The sequence below is a fragment of the Pinus tabuliformis genome, chromosome 7 (assembly GCF_031772625.1).
Source record: "Pinus tabuliformis cultivar Carrire ecotype Pingquan chromosome 7, CPIR1, whole genome shotgun sequence".
In the NCBI taxonomy this organism is placed as follows: domain Eukaryota; kingdom Viridiplantae; phylum Streptophyta; class Pinopsida; order Pinales; family Pinaceae; genus Pinus; species Pinus tabuliformis.
The window spans coordinates 625,391,723-625,416,897 of record NC_142293.1 but is presented as its reverse complement, the minus strand read 5'-3'; the positions used below and the strand labels follow the sequence as shown (position 1 = coordinate 625,416,897).

The window sequence follows — 25,175 nt, the reverse complement described above, 5'->3', positions numbered from 1 at the left end:
AGTAGCTTTTCCTGCATAGTGTCCACCAACTGCACACCCAAGAGCCTTTGCTAGAATCATCTGTCTTTTGTGTTCAGGGACATATATGCATAGTATCTTATCTGATCCCATATTATATAATTGTCCTGCTATTAATGAAAAGTCAACTGCCTTAACCACTAATTCTTTCTTTTGCTATGTAGTATACTCTGAAGGAGCCATTCCTGTGGTCAAAAACTAAATGATATCTATGAAATGGTCATCTGCAAATCTGATTGCAAATAATTGCACATTAGGGAGATTATCCTCCATGTTGGTTGGTTCTTCCTCTGTTTCTAGTCTTGAAAGATGGGTAGGTCCTGCATTCAGTGTCCCTGGTTTAACAATGATCTCAAAGTCATATTCCTCGAATAACATTAACCATCCGCAAATATTTCCTTCTAAGACAGACTTATTAACCAAATACTTCAATCCAGAATGATTTCTAAACTTTTTAAAGTGTGACCCCAACAAATAGTGTCTAAACTTTTGCAAAGCATATACCATGGTCAGTCCTTCCCTTTCTATAGTGGTGTAATTCTTTTCTACTTTAGATAACTTTCTATTTGCAAAATCTATAGGATGATCAATCTCTCCTGCACCAGGTTGTGCCTGTACCACCCTCAAAGCTATACAAGAGGCATCCACATGGACATGGAATTCCTTATTCCAATCAAGAAACACTAGTATATGTGTGGCTACCATTTTTTCTTTCAATATGTCGAGGCTCTTCTCACATTCTTCATTCCACTTAAAATTTACATCCTTCTTCAACAACTTCTCCATAGGCACAGTGATCTGAGCATACCCCTTGATGAACTTCCTGTAATACCCATTATGTCCCAACGTAGTGCAAAGTTGTCTTACTGTCTTAGGTGGATGCAAGTTCACAATGATAACAATCTTAGCAAGGTCCACAATTTTAGTCCTTGCTTACAGACAATATGTCCCAACAATATGCTGAAAGGTACACAAAATATGCACTTCTTTAAGTTCAAAGAGATATGATATTGTCTACATGTGTCAAGCATAAGTCTTAAACTTCCAACATATTTGCTCAATAATCCAAATATCGTCCAATAATCAAAATATACTTCTAAAAACTTCTGGATGTATTCCTTAAAAGTTGCAACCACCACCCTAGAAAATATAGTAGGGGCATTTTTTAATCCAAAAGGCATTACTATGTATTGATATGAGCCCCATTCTGTAGCAAATGTGGTCTTATGTCGATCTTCAGATGCAATCCTAATTTGACGATAACATGAGAATCCATATGTAAATGAGTAAGATTCCCGACCTCCTACATTTTCTAGAACTTCGTCTGTGAAAGGGGTAGGGAAGGCATCATGTAAAAATGCATCATTCAACTTTCTCAGATCAACACAAATCCTAATTTCTCCTTGATTCTTCTTCTCTTGCACCACCATAGGACTCACCCATTCTGATTCTTCTATAGGTTCAATAATTCCTATTGCTATCATCTTATCAAGCTCTACTTTCACTTTCTCCTTATACTTCGGGTTCAACCTGTAAGGTCTTTTTTTTACTGGCTTTGCATCAGGCTTAAGGGGAATCTTCATGACTCCTAGATCTCCTATTATACCCTTCATCTATGAAAACTTGGTGGGAAATAGTTCTTGATATTCATGAAGTAACTCTATAACTTTACTGACTGTCTCCTCATCCCAGTAGTCTCCTATTGTTGCAAACTTGGGTTCCTTTTATGATCTTATGTTCACCTTCTTGGTATTTAGTGGCTTCGTTACGTCTATTATATCTAACTAAGGTAAAGTTACTTCGTGGTATCCTTTTGACTCTGTTATGTCGATGTTGCGAGGATCTTCTTCTTCATCTACAGTGAGGTTATAACACTCCAGTGCATTTTCTATCTGTGCAGCCCAATCAGGTTGTTGCCATGTCAGTGGGGTTACATTCTCAAATATCTTCTTCTTGACTGTTTGAAGGGCCAAATATATGTATGGGAAATCATCCTCAAAGCTGAATGTTAATATGAAGCCATCAACCATGTCTGCCCATTTCATGGTGCCATGTCGAAGCTCCATTTCTAGGTACCAATTCTTAGGGATTGTCTCTAATGTATGAATGAATCCATGTACCCATTCTTGCTATGGAATCTCCTTCCATGCTGTAGTGCATAGCTGGATATGCTTCCTAGGATTAGTTTCACCATCATATTTTATCTCCATTTCTATATCTATTTGTCCAAACCTTATCCCCATCAATCTTCGACATTCCTGCCAACCTCCTATATTCTTCTTGTGTGCATTCCACCATCTAGCAGGGGTAGCTTTCAGGGTTATATCTAAGGTTGGAAACCTTTGATTTTATGGAACTTATTCTTCATAATAATTAAGAAAAGTATTTACATCACCTAAGCCATCATATGAAGGTAGGTTACATAGCTCATATACCATACAATGAACTGACTTGGTAATTCTTGCACAACACCTTGTGGATACTTCATGCAGCCTATTTTGGCAGTTCTCCAACTCTTCTTTTGAGTCTGAGATATAAGAACTATCACACTCCCAACTCAACTTGCCTTCTATATTAGGGTTAACACAATATTATTCCTTTGTTTTCATTTGATAGATATTGTCTATGTCAGGTGTGTAGTATTCTTCTTTGACTAGTTTTGTATATCTAACTGCTTCTGATGGATCTAAGGGAACAATTACTCTCATATTGTTTCCTTGAAATATCATCTGTCTCTTCTTCAAATTAATTATGGCCATATTATCAAATTCCTATTCAATTCCTATCAATTTAGGATAACGTCTACTGTCATCAACGAGCATTATTACTTCAAAATCAGCAGTAGTGCGAACTCCTTCAATATCCACTATGACACCTAGTAGTCTTCCCAGAGGGAAGATATTTTGTTGATTTTCCGTCCTTAACTGTATAGGTGACCACTGTAGATTTGGCTTACCCATTATTTCCCATGTCTGCTTCGTCAAGACATTAGCATCAAATCCCAGATCTAGAATAATTTGATCCATCTCGTACTCTCCTATTTGTGCACTAAGCCTCATCTCTCTTCTGGTTCTCTTCTGTCAATGCAAATTACTGGTTGTGCGCATCTCACTTCGCAGTGTTTCTTTGGATGCACAGGGATATATTAACTCCCGAAGCCCTTCTACAACCTTTTGATCTCTTAAAAATTTCATACAAGTCTGCGGAAAAGACTTTAAATACTGACTTGATTTGTTGAATCCTAGTTTTGTGTCGGAATTCGATCTTGTTTCAGAGCTCGGTCCTGTGTCGAAGTTGATGACAGATCGCAGTTACTTTTTTGATCAAGCTTTGACTGTGCACTAGAGCTTGAAGCTCCAGCATCCATAAAACTTCACTTTGCTTCCATAAATACTTCTTTTTCTTTCTGAATATAAAAAAAAGGAACTTTCTCAGTAGTCTTTCTGATCCATGCACTTTAAGATTCTTTCTTTTCATCCACTTTATCACTATCAATCACAACTCCAATTCTAGTGACAATACTAATTTGAGGTTCGTCTGTCCTCCTTTCAACAGTCATCATTTTAATATTTTGTTTCGGTTGTTGATTCTTTTTTTCTTGCATCTTCGCCATAAGTATAGGACATTTTTTAGTTAAATTGTCAAAGGATTTACAATACTTACATGTTGTTGTAGGATTATGGCAGTCTCTTGCAAAATGACCTTGTTGGCCACAGTTATAGCAAATGATCTACCAATTTCCTTGACCAACTCCACCACTTTGACTTCTTCCTTGGTAACCTCCTCAACCATCATATTGTCCACTATCCTCATGTCCATGCTCTTCTTCTTGCATCCTATAAGTGTCAGCAATGTGCTCGATCATTAGTTCGTAAGCCCAACAATTATTCTCATCATGTCCTATTGATTTACATAATTTTCAATATAGATTCCTCGGAGTCTATACATATTTTTGTAACAAGTAGCAGTCTTATAAACAATGTTGGCCTCTAGTCTTACATATTTTGCACTAGGGGCTTGTTCCTACATTTAAGGGATTTGGTGCCCCACTAACCATGTGATTTCTAAAGATAGGGCATTGTTCTTTAGAATGGCCCTTCGATCTACACTTTGTACACCATATTTCTTCTCTAACTTCTTTTCTTTTCTTGATGTCTTGTATTTGTAGGGTTAGGTTCGCCAGCTGATTTTGAATTTGTTGCATACCTGCATTAGTATCTCCTATAGGCAAAGCTTCCAATTTCATCGCAATCTATAGAGCTTCAGCTTGACATTCTATCTTTTGTTGCATCAATGGCAATCTGATATGCGGTAGCAGTGTAGATATAAACCATTCTTGATGTTGTTGCAGAGCTATGTTGAAGCTTACTTGATCCAATAACACCTTAAATCTCTAATCAAAATCCCAAACAGACTCAGTAGGTTTCTGTTTGATCTCTTTCAACTTGGTGATGCACTGTGACTTAGACTTCAGTTTCTTAAACTCTCTTATCAGTGTTGTTTTAATATTTGCAAACGTTCTATTCTGATTATTTGAATACTTCATATACCATGTCAATTCTCTATCTCAAAACGTCGTAACGAGTTACGCTTTATTTATATTCTCATCGTTGATCTGCTTCGTTGTCCATACAGCTTCACATAAAAACCAAAACTGTTATGGATCCTCTAATCCAGTTCCTTTGAAAACGGGTATCTTAATATCATCATTCATACTTCTTCTTAGAGGGGGAGGGGGAGGGGGAGGGGAGAAGTAATGGGAGGGGGATAGGGGGTAAGAGGGGTAGAGGGAGGAAGAGGGGGAGGGGGAAAGCCAAAAATACCCTAGCTATTACTAGATTCTGGCTTCTGTGAGTTCTCAGGCTGGGAGGGTGAATACTGCGAAGTTACATGGGGGTTATTAGGGTGACTTTCTTCTCTTTCACTTTCAGATTCACTTAAAAGAGGACTATAATTAGTTTCTATAAAGTTCTTCGAGTCTTATCCATAAGTTCTCTTTCTGGTATCTCCTCTATATCTCTCTCCACTTAATGTTACTCCAATTTCTTGCTCAAATTTATTCTCTATTCTTCCAAACATACGTAAACAGAAGCATCTTAATCCAAAGTTTTAGAGGTTTTAAATACTTACCTCTTGGTCCTTTGAAGAATCTTCATTCTGATTTGTTGTAGGACACGGTTGAGTCTATGACAAACTCAGTAATGAATCCTCCTAAGATGTTATCAATCTAGAAATTGATAGCCCTTGAAATCCTATTGTCATTGCTCTTGAGTCGCTATATTAGTTCAGGAGTCCATACCGTAGGTTCTTCACCTTTAAAACATTTCTTCCTTTTAATCAATCTCGATATCCACTCATATAGCTCGACAATAAAATGAAGCGAAGAAAATATCGTATTGATCTGTAAAAATATACTTTTGTAACCAAGCTTCAGATGTCAAATCAGGGTTTTTGTTTTCTTGATCCGCAAATTCTCTCTCTTTTTGTTTTACCCAGTCATGAATTTCTTTCATCACTGGGTACCACATCCACATATCCCTTAAACAGATCCTGGTCCCGGCAGTAGAACCATTTGTTGTCTTGGTTTGGGTTGACCCAAGTTCAATCTATATTGCGCACCAACAAAACCCTTAATAATTGGCCCTTTCAGCAATGACTTGCAAGCATATCACAGTCTCACCCAAAGTGATTATGGGAGGATGCAAAACCAAGTTTTTGCGGCCTTGAAGGACTCGGATATGTGGTATTATTATGTTATCTTATTCTTAGTACTTATAAATCACTTCGTCGCATTAGATTACTTACTTAAACATTCCATATAAAACCATAAACCATCACTGTGCTGAAGTAAAATGCAACTATAATAACTGCTACTCTACAACAGATAATAAGCAAATATACACATCAAACACCAATTTACCGTGGTTCACCCTAGTGTAGGGTTACATCCACAAGAACTATTTCTTAATATAATAAATCTTTGAATCCACAAACAGTTCTTGGCCTGTGCACTAAGATGCAGATTGTTTGCACACTCAGCTATAGACTCAGGCCTCTACACACTTAGCTGCAAAGCCTCGCCTTCTCTACCAAATTATAGATCACAATAATTCACCCATAACATTGATCTGGATCTAATTCAAGACGATTATCTTCTTATTATTTTACCCTATATATACTATTGCATCGAAGGGTTACATCATCAAAATACCATGGTCCAAATAACATGGAATCCCTAAAACAAGCAACTATGGTCCCAAACCATTGATCCACTACAAAATCATGTGCTTTTACAAAAAGGAGGGGCTTCGACCCACCCTAAATCCCTTACAACACCACGCGGTATATTCAAAATGATCCACTGTGTGGTCCACTTTGCTCTCCACTGCATGGTCCACTTCATGCTTCATTGCGTGCTTTATTATGTTATCTTATTCTTAGTACTTATAAATCACTTCGTCGCATTAGATTACTTAATTAAACATTCCATATAAAACCATAAACCATCACTGTGCTGAAGTAAAATGCAACTATAATAACTGCTACTCTACAACAGATAATAAGCAAATATACACATCAAACACCAATTTACCGTGGTTCACCCTAGTGTAGGGTTACATCCACAAGAACTATTTCTTAATATAATAAATCTTTGAATCCACAAACAGTTCTTGGCCTGTGCACTAAGTTGCAGGTTGTTTGCGCACTCAGCTATAGACTCAGGCCTCTACACACTTAGCTGCAGAGCCTCGCCTTCTCTACCAAATTATAGATCACAATAATTCACCCATAACACTGATCTGGATCTAATTCAAGATGATTATCTTCTTATTATTTTACCCTATATATACTATTGCATCGAAGGGTTACATCATCAAAATACCATGGTCCAAATAACATGGAATCCCTAAAACAAGCAACTATGGTTCCAAACCATTGATCCACTACAAAATCATGTGCTTTTACAAAAAGGAGGGGCTTCGACCCACCCTAAATCCCTTACAACACCACGCGGTATATTCAAAATGATCCACTGTGTGGTCCACTTTGTGCTTCACTGCATGGTCCACTTCATGCTTCATTGCGTGCTCCACTGTGTGGTCCACTTCGCACTTCGCTGCCCACTCCACTGTGCACTCTGCCCCACAAAATGTGAAGTCTTTGCCAAAATCTAGCTCAAGTTGGGTTGCACTCAACAACAGGTTGGGGAGGATATTGAGGAGCATAAGGACAAGAAGGAGGTGTGGAACATGATGGATGAGTGGAAGAGTACCAAGGTGAAAAGTGTGCATTCTGGTTGGGATGGTAATAAGAGTAAGATGCACCCTTCATGCACTGTTGGTATGGTCAAGGTCCTTGAGGCCTCCTTTGATTTATAAAACATAGTTTCTCAACCCCACCTTCTACCCCTTGGTATACAAATTTTAATCCAAGCAAAGAAGGACATTTATTCGTGGCATGGTTTTCCTCACAGACTGAGAGGACCTATGTGACATTTAATGGACATTCCTTTATGGGGTGCCTTCTAGTGAAGTTAGGGAAAAAAATGGGTAAGACCCTCTCTACTTCCTTGTCTCCTATTGATTTGCATGGTATCCATTTGCAAAGAAAAGGTAAGTATAATTTCACTTTTAAAGTCCTCCAACATGTTTCCAATTTCATTCTTGATGGATGTTGTGGAGGGAGAGGAAGTGACCAAAGCTTGACTAGCCCTACCCTTCTTCCTAGCATCCCTAGAGTGGTTCTTGAACATTGTTTTGATGTCTTCATTGGATAATAGATAGATGTCCCCCCTATAAATCATGTTGAGGGTTTCCAACATGTCCTCCTTGATCCCTCGAAGAAGAACTAACTTGAGTGATTCAGGATCAAGGGTGCATATGACCCTCCTCTAATTGAGATGGAATCTCTTCTCATAATCCTCTAGGGATTCATCAGGTCCAAGGGTCATTCTAAAGATTTCTTCTTTGGTTTCTTTGGACCGAGAGTATTCCATGTACTTTTTGTTAAAGGCTTGTTACATTTGAGCCCAGGTAGTGATGTTATCCCCAGGCAGACCCATAAACCAGCGCAAGGCTACATCCTTAAGGATAGATGGGAATAACTTTAGCTTCTAGTCATCAAAGGTATAGTCATAGGTTCTACAAACCACAACAAACTCAAACATAAAATTATCAGGGTCCTCACAGGTTAAGCCATGGAACTGAGGAAGGGCAGTAGGGCTTGTATTCTTCATTCTAGCCTCTCCATTAATCTCTCTGATAGGAAAAACCTCCTCATTCTTGTTTTCAACCATGGTTTGGGTAGGTGAAATGGGCTCTTCTTCTTCCCCAATAGGTTCTTCACAAATCTCGGGTTTCTCTCCTAAGGTGTCTTCTAACTCGCTTGTAGTCAGAGAGAGAAGCTGACAGTCACTGAAGAAGAGTGAAGGTTGATTGTTTGATGGTGTGGGGGTGTTTGGTAATAATTTTCCTTGAGTATCTCTATTCCTACGAGGCATAAAAGAATTTTTTTCTTCTTTTATGTGTTTTTTCAAAACCAAATGCAAAATAGAAAGAAATGCTTAAGTAGAAATAACATCTACCTAGACACCTCCCCGAAAATGGCGACAAAAAGTGGTGAGCCTTGGTATTGCACCAAGAGTGTTGCAACTCCCAGGGGTTCCTCAACTCTATTTATCAACTCAGGGTTCATACAAACTTTGAGGTGACAGTGCTATATACATAGTAGATGGAATTCTACTCATGCCACCCTCAACTAGGTCATTTGATCAATAGGGCTCCAAGACCATTCTTCTACTGAATTAGGGGGAAATTAACTACTAAAAGTGCAATTCAAAGGCTAGCTCTAATGTAGAAAAAGTAAATTCTTTTCAAATCTAACTTGTAGATGCTACCAACTTGTAAATGCTACTGAATCAATTCATGAAAGAACACAAGAGCTATACTACCTGCAAAAAGGAAACTACGCTATTTTCAATCAACCATTTAGCTATAAAATTCTCTTATAACAACAAATTATCCTACCAACTCATAACTCAAGATTTCATGCATCATCTATCTAATTCATGCTTGTATATCAAGTAATGTTCTACTTGTGCCAAACCTGTGATAAAGAAACTAACGTTATTCTCTCTTGCAGTGAAGGAAAAACGATAGTTGGAATGGCCTAGGTGCTACCTATGATCATGGATTCCAAGCTAGGGGTCAACCTACTTCTAAACTAAGTCAAACTTGCATTACAGGTCAAAACAAGGGCAAAACAGGCTGCTCTAGAAATGCTACAGGAAAGCCTGTAATGCTACAGAAAGGTTGTTGAGAGGCTTTGGAAGGTAAGAATGATGATATCAAGGGATGGCAAGGTGGATGGAGGTTGTGGTAGATGGATGAAAGGTGACCAACACCCCTAGCCAATCTCAACACTTCAGGAAGGCCAATTTTGGACTAAGAGGACTGCTCACGGTGACCTAAAAGACAAAGCTCAAGAAAAATATTTGAGATTCATCAAAAGAGGGTGGAGAATTCCTAGATGGAGATGGTGAAAAGGCCCCTTGCCTACATATCCAACAGTTCTGCAACATCACATGCACATGCTCTCTTATCATTCATAAAATATCATAACCAATGGTGGAAAAGATGAGTTGAATTTAAAAACTATCTAACTTATGCCAAAAACTCTGATCTATGCAATGAATCAACTTCTAAGCTACAACAAACATATGAAAAACAAGATAACTAATGTAGACCTTTTTCCAAGAAATCATAAACCTAGTATTTTTGGGCTGTGATTGTAGATTCCTCTAGTCATGCTTATTGGGTTGTGTTATATTCTTTCCACGACTAACCCACGCGGGGCGGTCACAGGGGGGGCAGTAGCCACTCCTGTACGTTGTTTCAACCGCTTCCAGGAGGTCACAGGGGGGGTGGCTACCCCCCCTGTCGGGGGGCATGCAGGGGGGAGGTAGCTCCCCGGCACAAGGTCTAGGGAAGCATCCCAAGAATTTTTTTTTGGACCCTATATTAGGTGGGTGGACTTACCCATGGTTTTTTGCATGGATTTCGCACATGGTTTTGGGCATGATAGTTTACTGTCCATGGTATTTTGTAGATCTGGTCAAGGGAACTATGATTATGTTCTAATCCAAGGTTAATGGATTAGGGTTTATGAATGCTTCGACATGTATATATATGTAAACATTGAAAGGAACATAATGAAAAATCAATCTGGTAGTCCCGATTTTTGGATCCAGGGGAAAATCTCTGTGTATATATGTTTTATGTTTTATGCTCTTTCCATTGTTTATTTTTTGTTTTTAGAATTTGTATGTAGGTAATTTATGTACGAGGTTAAAACCTACAATGTTCCCATAAGAGAGATGAAATAGAGGTAACAGTCACAGAATTTTATGGGAATTATATTCTAATAAAATGCGGCAAGATAACAAACAGTCTAACCTAAAAATGAATATCAATACACGAGATGGACCTAAGATACTTGGGTTGGGCCCAAACCCAAGAGTCTCATCCCTCTGAAACTAACTCAGTGATGGATCAGTAAGAAACTTCTCATTATCATTGCATAAATGTCAAATACATCACATAATAAGTCAAAAATGACAGTAAAAAGTGCTTGAGCTCAATAGCTTCTTAGCTGAAAACAAAGTTTGAATCCTAATGAGTTCTTTGGCATGTTTATTTATACAAAAGGGTAGCTACCAACGGCTCCCTAGAAAATAGAGATGTTTGTCTCCCAAAACTCAAAAAAGGTGGACCTAGATCTCCTTGAACTACACTTGCTTGGATGCCAATGACCTCGTCATGCTTGGTTGTCAATGACCTTGAGTTGATGAGAGATAAAGTAGTGATCTTGGTTGATTAAAGAAGTTAAGGAGGTGGACAACCTCCTAGAATCTCTCCCTGTTGTCTACTCCGAGCTCTTGCATTGAAATTACCTCAAAATTGCTCCAATTCCTACATTTAAACCATATTAGGCCACATGACATAGCAAAACATCTTTCACCCCTCTCACTAAGCTTAATCTAACAAAAATTGTAAATAAATGTGAGAAAGAGATAGTTTTAAAGCTGGAGGATGGCATTATGACCCTTATGTATACCTATTAATGAGCCTCATCAGCTTTCTCTCTATTTTCTCTCTCTCTCTCTCATACTCTTGGACACTTAGAGTATTCTTGGAGCACTCTAGTGTGCGGAAAAGAAGGCAAAGGACAAGAAATAAAGAGGAAGCAAGGATCAAGGAAGGAAGAGTGAGATTCAAGTGGCTACAATGGGATTAATTGCAAGTATCAAGTTGCATGTATGATTTCCTTACTAGTTTTGGCATGCATGGTACATGCATGTGTGTTTTTGGTTCCCTTATTGTCATTGGCATGGGTCTTGCCATGTGTGGCAGTGATTTTTAGCCTTGCCTTGTCATTTCTAGATAGCTATGGTGTGATGGGGTTCTCTTGTTTTGGTTGATATGGATTTCCAAATGGATTCGAAGCTGAGTGGGGTGGTCTCAAGATTAATCACAAGGCCTAGGAATCCCTTGGTGGGATATACTGTAAAGTCTGGTTGTGAATACCCTTGATTGGGCCTAGGAATCCCTGACCAGTAATGGAGGCATACATGATAAATCCTAGAGGGTGGAGACCTTGTAAGCCTAGAAGTCCCTTGACAGGTAATGGCAGGATACATGGTAAAGTCGAGAGGTGGAGACAGACAAATTCCTCACGGTTTAGGTGGAGAGATCCAGAGGCATCCATGTTTGTTTAGGGCCTAGTGATCTAGTGGGATTGCGGTAAAGCCTAGTTGTATTGATGAGGGTTTCAAGCTTAGGAATCCCTCAGTGGATATATAGTAAGTTTGAGGAAGCCTTGGTTGGTTCCATTGTGAGTCCCACATTCATGCTTGGAATATGGAACAAGGGTGATTGACTGAAATAAATATTTGGTTCAGCCTAATCTATGGTCGGGTGGTTCATGGAATTCCTTGACTTGGTTGGCTTATGCATACATTAATAAGGAATCCTTTTCCTTTGGTATTTCATGTGTAATTGTACCTATTACCATGTGGTTTTTATGGTTGTTCTACTCTTGTTATTCTATTGGTTATAAGCATGGTTCATGACAAACTTTGGTTCTGCCTCTCATCATGATTTGGTTAGTACAAGAAATGTGAATGAATATATGACCTAATAGAAGATAATGCAGCTATTGTGATAAGGCATTGATTCTTCTTGACAATTATCACATAAGTATGAGACCCCTATGCTTAGATTTGTGGTTATGACCTATAGATTACATGTTTGTGATATGTTTGATGAAATGTTTGTCATGGCTAGTAGGGGTCAGGTCAAGTCCTTGTACCAATGTTTACATTAGTAGCTTTAATTCATTGTTATTTATCATTTCTAGAAGTTTCATGAAGTTCTAGGTAGAGGCCTGAGACCTAGCCCTGAAAAAGTGGCACAAAATCTGAGGTCATTGGCTCAGAACTGCCTGAAAAATGCCATAGTTGCATGCATGCCTTGTTGTGGGAGTGACTGGAGGGTCTCAATCGCATGCATGTCTTGTCATGGGAGTGACTAGGGGTCTAGCTCAGTAAAATGACAAGTTGTCTCAGGGGTTAGGCACCTAGAAGGGTTGGTTGTCTCTTGAAGGTTTTGTAGCTCCTGAGAAAGGTCATATTGGTTTTGTTTTGTCGGTTCCACTTCCTTAACTATACATGGGGAGTTGAATCACATCATAGTAACTATTCGTCACATGTTTACTATAGTGGACTGGTTAGCTCGAGTAAATGTAGGAGGAGGGTGTTACATCTCTTCTCATCCTTCTTCATCTTTTATATTGTATATAAACTTACTCGAGTAAGGAAGCACATTTCCTACAACCAACAATAAGGATTATACACATTTTAACCTTATTTTTTCATCAATGTAAGAATTTCTTACCAATTGACTTTTCTAACTCCATGATGGTGTTCAAACTCCTTTTGATTCTCTAGTGAGTCCAACCATAATGCAATCAAAGAAACATTAATGTAATCAAAGCATCCAAGCAAGCATTTTGTACAAGTGTTCTACCAACCAACAACAATCTCACTATTCCCTTTATGGCCATATTTTGTTGTGCTAAAGTCCTGCTATCCCTATCCAAGAGACAACGCCCTTCCAATACTTGGAGAGCTAGGACCACTTCATTACTTGTACGAAGACTAGCAATTTTTGTATGTTCCTCGTAAGCCTTATAATTTGATTTCAAGACTCCACCACTTTTGGAAGGAGAAATTGAATAATGAAACAAAACTAACACCACTTGAAATATTGTAAAATCCCAAGGCTCATGGAAAATCTCAATCATGTTGTCTGATTCTAAGATGCATCCCAGGAACTTCAAAAGATTCCCTAGTCCCTTGACTTAGAGAAGTGAAAACTCAACGACAACATCCCTTAGGGTGGTTCTAAGAGCGAGAGTGATCTCGTCGTATAAACTCTGTTTGTTCAACAATTTTACCAAATCTTCAGCCCCACCAAGGAAGGTTGTCGATGAAGCAGAAGCTGATGAGGAAGAAGAATGGAGGAGATCCTCATACCAACATGGATTGTTGAGATACATTTCAGATTGGTATGCTTCAATGCCTGTAATTTCCCCACGCCATTGTCTAGGGTTACCATTTCCTTCTTCCACAACATCTCTATTTATGTCACCAAAAGTTCAAATAGAATTCAATCTTGTACAACATTTACTCTTGCTAGCAATATAAGCATAGAATTTAAATACACTTCCATCAGCTCTGTAACCGCTGACATCCATGGAGTATTTTGGGGGGTATACTAGGCTGCCAGGTATTTTCTACTATCATGAACCTATTTTTTTTGTGTAGAGCGGGGGTTCCATTCCTAGTTTCTTCTATTTGTACTTCACTATTTGGTGAAAATTCATATCTCAAGATATGGCACCAGGTCAAGCTCTATGATGTGAATTTTAGGCCTTCGGTCCAAAACATTCTGCAATATAGTTCTTCTGTAAGCATATAAATGTACATCAACAAGATCATAACGAATTTCCATCTATCCTGCAACACCAAGTATAAAATGCGGTATTCATAACTCTTTTATTTTGTTAATCCTATCCTCCATATTATATAAATATTAAAAATTGTCGACTAGAATCCGTCCCAATAATATTATAAAGTTCGGACCTCTTTGTCTTGTCCTTTCCAACAACAAAAGGGCCAGCTTCAAATGGTTCAACAACTTGAGGAGTGCACAAAAGAGTAATTATAGTAGCCTCTTGTCTCATGTGTAGCTACCACAACCACAAGTGGCACATCATGTAGCTAGCATAGCCAGTGGTTACATTGTTCCTGAAGGAACATGCTCTGATACCAATTATTGGAATCAATATTATACTGGGGTGAATCAATATAACAAACTTTTAACAGTTTAAAGAATAATCAAACATAACAAATCATCAATTAAGACGCAGAAAGATTGAACACGGGATGTACATGGAAACCCATCCAAGAGAAAATCACAAAACTTATTTTTATTAATTGCATTTGTGAGCATCAACTCCAGTTACAATTATTTTGGTAATTACAAACCTACAAGATACACCAATCCCCCTTTCCTTTCAGGCACCAACCTACTAGAGACATCAATTCCCATTAAATTTGTAGGCACTAACCTGCAAGAGATAACAGTACCCTGTAATCTTGAATTTATACTCTTTGTTACTGACTGCTTCAGATCCTCTCATATATGCTTCTCTTTCTTTGATTCGATTGTTCTTTCTGCAATTTTTGCAACTCCTTGGACACTTTATCTCAGCAATCTAGTCTAGACATTTAGTACTCAGCAATCTGATCTGTACACTCAGTTCTCTGATCTGATCTTTCTCCTTAGCTCTTCAGCATTTAGACATGTCAGACAGTCATATTGTAAATATTACTTCACACTTTGTTGTCACATTGTCAATCAACCTTCACACTCTACTGTCACACCATTAATCAAGCTTCACTCTCTTCTCTCACACAGTAACACTGTCAATTATGCTTCACACTTTGTTGTCACGCAGTTACACTGTCAATCAGGATTTACACTGTATTTTCAGTCTTCACACATTTGTTTCCCCTCTCACACTTTTCTTGCTAGCATAATCACTCCTTTAAAGACATTCGCTACTGCTGTCCTACACCCTTCAAAATTCACACTCGCTACCTCCTCATACTCATTGTCACATCACACACGCTTGCTGCCCCTCTTACACTTTCACAACTATATCCTGAATTTGTTTCACAATGTATTTATTATTTTTGTTTTTCTCTGGGTGCCCATCATTTTTATGTCGACCCATGGTTTAGAGCGTTGCACTCGTGATCAAGTTGCCTTTCAAACACTTTTCCAATTGAGCTTGTGTGTTACCTCAAAATAACTATTTGGTAGCTATCCAAGCTAGAAAGAAGGATAGTAATGTTAGAGAACAATACATAATGCAGCATGATAAATCCTTCCCATAAAGAATAGAGACAAGCATACCAATCAGAATCCAGCATAAACTTAAATCAAAATTAAAAGCAAGCAAAGATTCAAACATGTTACAATATCAGTGCAGTGTCATCATCTTTTGGAATCCAAACTGTCTAACAGCTATTGAGCTTGAAATTGTAATGAAGTTTTCTTTCTTTCAAAATCAATTGAAGACCACAATTGACCTGCTGCCCATGACAGAGATGTAATTTCTTCTCCAAGAAGTTCTAAAATGTCACCCTTTACTCTATCTATTCTTGATGGCTCTTCTTTTCCATCTTCGTCTTCTATATTGTCTATAAACTTATTTCAGGAAGGAAGCACATTCCCTACCACCAACAAAAAGAATTCAGCACATTTTAAGGTCAATTGTTCGTTAATGTGACCATTGTTTTCTTACTCTACGACTTTTCAAACTCCATGATACCTTTCAAACTCCTTCTGATTCTCCAACGAGTCCAGCATTAATGCAATCAAAGCATCCAAGCAAGCACTCTGTACAAGTGTGCTACCAACAGATAGCAATCTCACTATTTCTTTTATGGCCATGTGTTGTTGTGCCAAAGTCCTGCTATCACTGTCCAAGAAACAATACAGTTCCAATACCTGGAGAGCCAGGGCCACTTCATTACTTGTAGGAAGACTAGCAATTTTTCTGTGCCTATGGTAACCATTTCCTTCTTCCACAACATCTTCGCTTATGTTTCCAAAAGCCTGAATAGAATTCAATCTTGCACAGTATTTACTCTTTCACTCTTTCTCGCAATATAAGCACATCATTTCAATACACTTCCATCAGCTCTCTGACCACTGGCATCCATGGAGTATTGGTCGGGAGTATACTAGGCTACTAGGAATTTGTTGTTCCCGTGAACTGCTTTTTTTTTATCAGAGCAGGGATTTCATTCCTAGTTTCTTCTATTTCTACTTCACTATTTGGTGAAATTTCATATGTCAGCTGTGACCTCACAAGATATGGCATCAGGTCCTGCTTTATGCTGCAAATTTCAGGCCTTCGATCCAGAACGGCCCGCAATATATGTCTTCTAAAAACATATAAATGTGCATCAAGAAGAACGGAATGAATTTCCATCTGTCCTGGAGCACCAAGTATAGAACGCGATATTCGCAACTCTTTAGTTTTTTTTTTAAGCATGTCCTGATTCTACGAATAACAAAAATTGTCAACTCTAGCCCAATAATATTACGAAGTTCAGGTCTCTTTTTCTTGTCCTTTCCACTAGATGAAGGTCCAGCTTCAGACAGTCCAGCAGCTAGAGGAGTACACAAAAGAGCAGTTAGAGTTGCCTCTTGCCTCCTGTGTGTAGCTGCCCCATGTGGCATATCACAAACAGGATCACTACACACAACCAGATTGTCATCTGCAGTAAGGTGGGGTGCTACTACTCAAAGTGCACCTGTTTTTCCAATATCCTTTGTGACAGCAACTACTTACATCAATGGAAACAGTTCCTTTGACATCAATGGCAATGCCTATTCAACATAGTCATCAACCACAACATGAGAAATAGGAAAACAAAAACATTGAAAGTTTGAGATCTTGAAGACAGGGCTCAGCAGAGAATAAGGTATGGTAGTATTTTGCATTTAATATTGGTCATAAATAAAAAATAAAATATGCAATAAGATCTTGTACGTTATAGTACTTGAAAAAACTTTCTTGTTTCCATTCCATCTCCATATCTAGCAACGAACTTAATGTACACACCTTGGTTCTTTCCTGGCTTCAAATAACCTTCTTTTCAAGGGTTTCAAGCTCTATGCATATCAATCATTAGAGACTCTGCTTGACCTCATCGAACATGAGTATCTATTCATATCAATCATTGGAGACTCTGCTTGACCTCATCGAACATAAGTATTTACACTAGTATGAATGAAAAATATACATACCATCTAGAATGAAAAACACCAACGGAGAAATGATCTCTAGTTTTAAGGACCTCTCAATGGTCAAAGTGGATTATTTCGAGGGACTCTTTATTGTTTTTTTTACCTGTCTTGGTTTAAAATAAGAGAATGTTAGTTTAATGGAAGAGGTTTCTAAAGAGGATTATTTCAAGGTACTCTTTAAAGAGGAAAATAGAGCCACTATAGCTAAGGTAGGTTTTGAAAATGGATGTTTTTTTTTTTTTTTTTTAAAATAAGAGAATGTTAATTTAATGGAAAAGGTTTCTAAAGAGTAGTTTCAAGAATTGCTAAATTATTTTAAAAGATATAAAATCCTTCGGCCTAATGGATCATTCGTTGAATTTTTTCTAGGGTTTTATGAATTGTTGTTGGAGGATCTACTAAGAGTCATTAAATAATTTACAAGTTTACGGATAATTCTATTTCTTTTTACTACGACCTCTATTGCTTGTATTCTAGTGTCCAATAACCCATCTAGGTTTGAGGAATATAGGTCAATTTCATTGTGCAACAACATACAAAAAATTATTTCCAAGATCATTACTAGAAGAATGAATGAACTACCTTTTAGAGATTCTCAATAATAGTTTGGGTTTTTAATCTAGGGGAAAAATTCATGAGGCAGTGGGTGTAGCTCAACAAACTTTTCACACGTTAAAAGTTAAAAAGTAGTATGATATTGTGTTAAAAGTAGACCTATCGAAACCTTTTGATAAATCTAGTTGGATTTATTTAAGATTGATGTTATGTCATTTTGGTTTTAATCTAATTTTTGTAAATTGGGTAATGACTTGTGTGACTTTAATTTATTTTGTAATATTTCCCAATGGATCAACATCAATGAATCTTATGCCAAGAGAGGCTTGAGGTGGGGATGCCTTCTTTCTATGGAGCCTTGATTGAGGCTAGAAATAGTAGTTCCTTGAATGATACTAGATTGACAAGGGATTTAATTTTCTCTCATTTTATATTTGTAGATGTCATTATACTTTGATGCTATAAAGTAAAAAAAACGCATGGAATTGTATTATATGGCAACCAATGTGGTTGTAAATATTGAGTAACCTATTATCTCAATTTTATAAACAAATGATGAGGATAGGAAAAAATATTTGTATTTGTTCCACTATAAAGAGGTTGATTTGCATTCTAGTATAAAATACCTAGGATTTTATTTAAAACCAAATGACTACTCCAAACAACATTAGGGATGGATGATTTTGAAAGCATAAGAAATACTCTCTATGGTGAAACAAGTGGCTTTCTTGATCTAGATTGAATCATTATATTGTTTGTAATCCATCTCGATGCATTTGGAGTGGAAAAAGTGGAGGAATCAGCGCATGGGACCGTTTTTACCATTGGGACCTAGTTTGGCAAAACAGGGCCTGAAACCTTCTAGGAGCGTTTTCAGGCATCAAATGACATTTTGGGGGGTAAAAATTTGTCACTTTAGCACAACATTATTTCATGTTGTTCTACACACAAAAATATTTCCAACGATGCAAGAAGCGTGTCAATAAGAGTCTGTATGCAAAATTTATGCCACTCTAAAGTTGGCCTTTTCACACCTATAGTTTAGGAGGATGCCGCGTAAGTCCCCATTATTAATGGAAAAGGGTCTAGCCACGTGATTATGATGTAAAATGACTATAGAAGAGTTTATATTTTAACTCTAGTTAAGAGTTGATGTAGTCAAAATTAACCACTAGTAGGCTATCAGGTTGTGTTATAATCGGGCCACTAGGAGTAAGAAGCATTCCATTCTTTCGAGAGCATTTTGTTCCATAGTTGAGCAAAGATATCCCAGAGAGATAGGAGATAGAGAACATAGAGAGGATATGTGCACTATAACATCCCACGGGCCACTAGCATTACTTCTTTGTACCTACAGCCATATTTCTAGACAGAGAAAGAGAGCGAAGCGACCTCACCTTCAAGTTGGGTTTTCTCCTTAAAGGGTTTCCCAAAGAGAATATATTGTGTCTTATGTGTGTGTCAGTTTATTTTTTCATTCTCTAGTTTTCTGTATAATTTCCATTTGCATGCATGCACTAATTACAATAAAATCTACAGATCTAGAAATTAAATAAAATTGTGATAGTGTAGAATCTTAGATTTTTAATATAATATTATCATATCTGTTGTGACGAACTGTCCAGTGGAATATCCACGGAAGTTTACAAATCATTTCTTGGGAGGAAGACTTGTTTTGCTAAAATACGTATTAGAATTCCATATATAATGGGTATCATCATCTTTTATATTTTAAAGTGTCCTACCATAGGTGAGGAAACTAAGTTTTAAATTTTGTTCCAAAAAGATGGGATGTTGGAGCATAAAAAATTATCATTGTTTTGTTAAAGTAGTAGCTACAAAAATTACATTGAGACTATATGAGGGGAAAGGATTATGGGCGAAGAGAATTTAGTATAAATATATAACTCCTCTTTCTATGAAAGGTTGGTTAAGATCTCCTAAGTAAACCTTTTCATAATGCATTTGTGATTTGGAAGGTAGTGGTGATGGCCTTTCATCTAGTGGTTAAATGGATTGTATGAAAAGTGGGGAAAAATAATAGGGTATGATTAGCTGAAGGCCCCAAGGTGGATAAGAATTACAAGCTCCTAAGAACATGGTGGTAGCCTTAAGAGAGAGTTATGTTTTATTTGCATTAACTAGTTCCTCATATGAGTTCTACTACTTTTAACCAAGAGTGGCTCACAAGTGAAATATTGAGCTCGATTTGTAATGAGGAATACTAGTGGGATAATTACTATCACAATCTAAAACATAGCCATGTTAGAATTAAAGACAACGAAGATGTTATTATCTAGTGTAGAAACCCTATAGTTGGGAGATATACACCAAAATTAGGATATAAGGTTCTTATAGAAGAAGAAGACATTCAATAATTCTTTTGATTGTAGTGGGGGTTTGGATGTGTAAATGTTCTTTGAAAGTTAAAATATGTATGTAGCTAGCTCTTAATCGGAAGGTCCCTATTTGGGATTTCAAGAAATTGAGAAATTGGAATGGACTTAGTAATTTCCCTTTGTGCAAGAAATATGAGGAATTTTTTCTCACAATTTCTAATTCAACGCTCATACTCATATTCAATTTGGATGGAAATTGAACCTCAAATATGTTTGGGAAATGCATGGGGTAAGGATTTTGTTGTATAATCCCTTAGTCCTTGGCTTGAAAATATACTAAGCAAGCCTTTCAAAGCCTTATATCTCCTTGTTTCTTGGGGAGTTTGGTTGGCTACGAACTAAAGTCCAATCACTCTAAAAACCTTTAGGTTGGTATAAGACAAAAAGCCTTCAAGGGCTGCTAGTGAGAACTCATAAATAGAGTTGGAGCTTGGGCATATTTTGATGGCGATTCTTAGGGGGGTCCATCTTAAAGGGTGGAGCTAGTGGGGTTTTACATTTCTTTGAAACCACATATTGGAAATTCAAAACTAGTTTGGGAAGGTGCACAAACAATAGAATGGAGCTACATGCACTAAAATTAGTTCTAATGTTTGCATATTTTGATGGAATAGTACAAATGGTGCTAGGTACTTTGCATATTTGAGCTCAATAGGAAGATGTGCAACATGAATTATATGATCTAAGACCATTCATCTAATCTAAGATGAGTCTCTCTACAAATTATCTTTAATCTTTTTCTTGTTTTTTTTCCATTCAAAGACTATGAAGACGTTATATCTGAATATTTTGATGTAATTTTTATCCATGTTTGAACATGTAAGGAGCTTATGTAGGACTTTTAAAAGAATTTTTTGGATAAGTTTTAAAAACCTTTTGACCCACTTTTATGAGAACCTACTAATCTATAAGAACAAGTATTATGTATGAAATATTTGAGTATATATTTGGAGGTCCAAATTGACAATCTTAGGTGAAGTATGTAAATGATGAAAGACATCTATATTGTAAATTTTCTATACATCATAAAATTATGATGTATTTCTGGAAAAAAAAAGGTGAATTTATGGGTGTGCTTATAATGGATCTTGGCATGTTCTATTATATTGTGTGATTTCATATACCAACATGGTTATTTCTTTTATTGCTTACTTTGATTAGCACTCATTTTCCTTCTAGATTTGTTATGATTTAAATTTCCCTAACATTATTGAATTTTGTGAATCATTGAAATGGTAGGACGTAGTTGTTATTTGTGTTCAATAGTTTTCTATGGCAAAGTTCTTCAACCAGCATGCAATGAATTATCATATATGTTCTTAATGTTGGGTAGCTAGTTAGCTAGTTATTCTCAGAGCTCTACATAATTATAGAGTACATGACATTTAAAAAAAGTTTATTTAGCACATCACCATAGTTAGAAACTTTGGATGTATACGTAAGGTATGTAACAACTCCAATTTGATGCACCAACATTGATAAATTAAAGTGAACTACTAAGATTTAACAATAATTATATTGTTGTAATTATGTAACCCATCACCTATCACATTTTAAATATCAAATCTTCTAAGTGATTGTAGAATATATCATGTATGTTATAGGTTTAATGTTTTTCATCTCAGTTTCAATTTAAGTTTTGTAAACTGAAGATTGGGGATGGATGACTTTGAAAGTATAAAAATACTTTATCTCCGGTGTACTAAGTGGCTTTCTCAAGAAGGAAGAATTATGTTGGTAAAATTATATTAGAAGCGATTGTTATATATTGGATCTCATCATCTTTTATACTTAAAGGTGTCCTATGGGTGAGGAAAACTATGACTCAAATTTTTATGGGCTAGGAATAGTGAGAAGAAAAGATTTCCTTGGGCTTCATGGAAAAAGGTAGTTATTCTTAGAGATATGGGAGGGTGGGCATAAAGAAAATTCACTATTTTTCTAGAGTAATAGATGAAAATTGTACATGGCAACTTATTGAGGGGAAAGGATATGGATGAATACCATCTATAAAAAGTATATGCATCCTCTTTTTACAAAAGACTAGTCAAGAAATCCAAGGGAAACTTTTCATAATGAATTTTTACTTTTGAAGGAAATGGTGATGATCTTTTCTTAGGTGTGTAAGCGGTTAGTATGAAAATTGCAGCTAGGTAAGAAGGTACGATTAAGTGAAGATCTTCAAGTGGGTTGTGATAAAAATTAAAAGCTCCTAAGGAACATGGTTAAAGCCTTAAGACATAGCGGTATCTTTTATTTGCATCAAGTAATTGTTCATTTACATTTTAGTACTTTTAACCAAGAGTGGCTCATAACTAAAATCACGAGCTTCATTAGTGACAAGGTATAGTGGTGGGCTAATACCATGATAATATAAAAAATAACCATGTTAGAATTAAATAGGATGAAGATGCTCTTGTTTATCCTATAGACCTTGTATGGGGAAGATATACACCAGTGCTAGGATATAAGGTTCTTAAAGGAGAAGAAGACATAGAAGAATTGGCTTGGTGGTATAAAGAGGTTTGGAAGTTCAAATTTCCTCTCAAAGTCGAGTATTTATGTGGCTAACTCTTAATCAGAATATCAATCTAGTTGGGATTTTAGGTAAATGAAAATTTTGAATGGAGTTGGTGGGTCTCCTATGTGCAATAATTATGAGGAAAACCTTTTTCATGCCTTGAGCAGAAATCAGAGTCGAGGTCCACTTACTGACATAAGAAAATAAACATGGAGTGGGGGGGCTTATGTTCTTCCTTTTGTGTTGAAATTAATAGCGAGAAAGGTCTTATTGACTTGTGCCTTAGTCAAGAAAGACCTCGATCAATCCTTCTTTAGCATGCATGAGTTCGAGGACGAGTTCATGGAGCAGTTAACTCATGTGAAGAAATTGGAGGCTTAGTTTTGTTGTTCTCCAAGTGCAAGTTTATATTTGGAAAAAGACGAGTGAGAGCCTCAGTGTCTAATTGAGGCAAGGATGAGTTAGAAGAGTCAATTCGACTCAGTTAACAAATCAATCACAAGTCTGAATTCTAAAAATTAACTTGCCAGTTATAGCATGAGTCGAAAGGCTTAAAAGGAGGATGAAGGCACATCATTGTATCATAATTGTGAGCACGAGTTTGTGTGAGAGCTTGTTGTAGGAACAATGTATCAAGGAGGAGCATGTACGTAGATCACAAAGATAATTTTCCTTGCAGAAGTGCGTTAAGATTTAGGAGTTAATTCCTAAATAATATGGGCATGTCTAGCACTAGGAAATAGAAAGAAGGTTGCACAAGGAAGTAGGAGTTGGGTCGATTTCTTGTGGGGAGGTTTTGAGCTAAGTATTAGTAGAGAGAATAGTCGTGTTTTTTGTTGAAACAATTTTCCTTGTAAAGAATTCTATTTGCTCAATTTCTGTCAATAAAATCTACGACAAGTAGAGGGTTTTCCTAGTTGGGTTCCCTAGAAAAATATTGTGTTATTGTGTGACTGTGTTCTTTATCTCTGTGTTTCTTTTATTTTATTGCTTATCTATTGTAGAGAAATCATATGTCTTGGTGCAACGAAATTATTTTCATATTTGTCATCATAACAGTTGCAAGATTTCAAGGAAAATCTAAAATCCGAACAAGGGTTGGAGGTATCCTTCCCCTTCATTTTGCAGTAGTATAGGGAGGTGTTTTGTTCTTCTAAACAATAGTGCTTTAGAATAAGATTTGGGTTTCACCAACTATGGGGTATCACCAATTTTGATATAGATACGAAATTTGTTAGGGAAATTTCACTAATTAAGAGCTCAAACTCATAATAAGTTGGATGGAAATTGAGTCTCAAACATATTTAATAAATGCATAGGATAAGGTTTCTATTGTAGAATCACTTAGATCTTGGTGTGAAAATACATTAACAAATATTTTCAAAGTGTTACCTCTCCTTGTTTCTTGGAGAGTCTAGTTAGATAGGAATTCTAGCTTGTTTGAAGATAATTGTACTCCTCATATTTGTGCAATGTAGAGTCTGGTCATGTTAAAAGGCTTTAAGCAAATATAAGAAAAGAAACCTCTAAGGGTTGTTAAGGAAGAAATCATAGATAGAGTTGGAGATTGGGTAAGTGCACAAACAATAAAGTAGAGCTACTTTAACTAAAATTGTTTTTAGTTGGGCTTTATATAGCTCTAAAACAACTTATTCGAAATTTAAAGCTAGTTTGGGAAAGCATACAAATAATAAAGAAAAGCTACTTGCAATAAAATTTCTTTTAATGGCTCCATATTTTGATGGAGCACAACAAAACACATTAGGTACTCGGCATTTTTTAGCTCAATTGATCCATAAATTTCCATGTATATTCCACTAGAAAATTCATCACAACATATCTAATAAAATTATACTTAAAAATCCAAAATTTACATTGGTACAGGTTTGTTTCTATTTAGGTCTATAGATTTATAGATCATTGTTAATAGCATATGTATGGGAATTAAAATTATGTAGAAAATAGAGAACAACTAAATCAAACTTTACACATAGATTTGACACAAGATATGACCTGGGAAACCCTTTCTGAAGAAAAAATCAACTGGAAGGTGAGGTCGCTTTGTTATCTTTCTCTGAAGAGAAAACATCTGAGAATACAAAGAAGTATGGCATGTTGCCTATGAACTACTACAATGCACAAATCCTCCCTATGTGCTTTATCTCCTATCCCTCTCAATTATTTTTGCTCAATTATGGAACAAATGCACTAGAAAGAATGGAACCCCTTTTCCTC

The 25,175-nt window shown here is 36.7% G+C and overlaps 1 pseudogene; it reads right to left on the bottom strand.

Annotated features, from left to right (window-relative positions):
- Positions 1-12,833: 12,833 nt before the first annotated feature.
- LOC149248993 (uncharacterized) lies at positions 12,834-15,378 on the bottom strand (annotated as a pseudogene).
- Between the last annotated feature and the right edge of the window lie 9,797 nt (positions 15,379-25,175).